Below are 1,475 nucleotides of genomic sequence, written 5' to 3' on the forward strand. Positions count from 1 at the left end.
GTCATCCTGGCTAATTTGGATGATGTAGGCGTGTGCAGAAAACATCATCAAAGAGAGTCACAGATCTTGTACAATACAATGCAATGAGACTTGTTATCAGCATTTTAGTCTTGCAGGAGTCTGTCCAGGGTGTGCAGACGTCCATCCAGTTCCACATCAGAAGAACCCAAGCCATTTTCACCACCTTCAGCCGTGTTCACCAAAGTTTCTTTGTAAGATTTCCTTGGGTATAACCGGCCCCAATTTGTAGTACCAGGTTGTATACGAAGACTGAAGACAAGTGGCATATACAAAATATAACACAGAAATTAGTTCTGCATGAATAAGCAGGAAGGGGGGGGGGCGGCCATTCGGAGACGTTCCGGAAGGAGGCCAACGCGAGCCTCTGTCTGTCTTTGCTCTGTCGTCTGTGCCCTCTGTTGACCCGGTCGCCGGGGTTTTAAGCACAATTTTCAGGGTTTGCTGAATGCATTGTGCATAGAAACTTGCGACTGTGGGAGTTATTTTCTCATGATTCAGTTCCATCCAAAGTCACTTGAGCCTTGGCAAGAAGCTTAAGCCATGGAGTAGTGCTAAACAAATAAGTCAAATACTACCTCTGTTCTAAAATATATGATGTTTGATTAGTTTGTGCTAACGTCATATAATTAAGAGCGGATATGGTATTATGGTATATTTCAGTAACTAATGTTATCCTAAACACTAAATAGGCGGTCACCCACCGTCTAACTCTTTATTCAGACTAAACAACCAATTAAATAAGTTAAACATGCAATTAAACAAGCTAAACGGATGATTAAACGGACACGGCTAAGCATGGTGTAATATTTATACCGAGTGTAAAACGGGCTAAACAGCCATGGGTCAATCATTTTCTTGGCTACAAAAATTACATTATTTTCTTTAAAAAACACATCACTCGTGCTATTTGAATTTTTAAAAAAACTTATGCTATTTGAAATTAAGATGTAGGAATATATAGTACAGTGCAACACGACAAGTTTGAGTCACTTCAGTCATTTTACCCGTCACGAGCATGAAACCGTGCTAAGCGTGCGATAAAACAATTTCCATTGCGCGCAATGCCGGTGTTGCTACTTCTGGGGAGAAAAATATGTCGTGGAAACTTCTATCTTCGTGTCATCGTGTGCCCCCTTCTCTGTGCCGTCGATTGAGCTCACCGCTGATCGACGTCTCTGTCGGGCTGTGCGGTTTCGAGCGTCGGAGAAATTCTCCGGGGCCTTTTTTCTATGGACACGGAGGGAAATTCTCCCTGATGGTGCCGTCGCCGGTGTCATGTAGCCGGCTCGGCAAGAGGGCAATGATTTCTCAGAATCTCTCCGCGTCTTGCCCTTCTCATGCATGTCTTGGCAACCTTGATCGTGGCGTCACTGTCACTTAATTTGCTCGCATCACGTATGGTCTGTATGGATTTGAGAATTTTGGATTGTAGAGGACATGACATGCTACTTGCA

The sequence above is a fragment of the Setaria italica genome, chromosome VI (genome assembly GCF_000263155.2).
Source record: "Setaria italica strain Yugu1 chromosome VI, Setaria_italica_v2.0, whole genome shotgun sequence".
In the NCBI taxonomy this organism is placed as follows: domain Eukaryota; kingdom Viridiplantae; phylum Streptophyta; class Magnoliopsida; order Poales; family Poaceae; genus Setaria; species Setaria italica.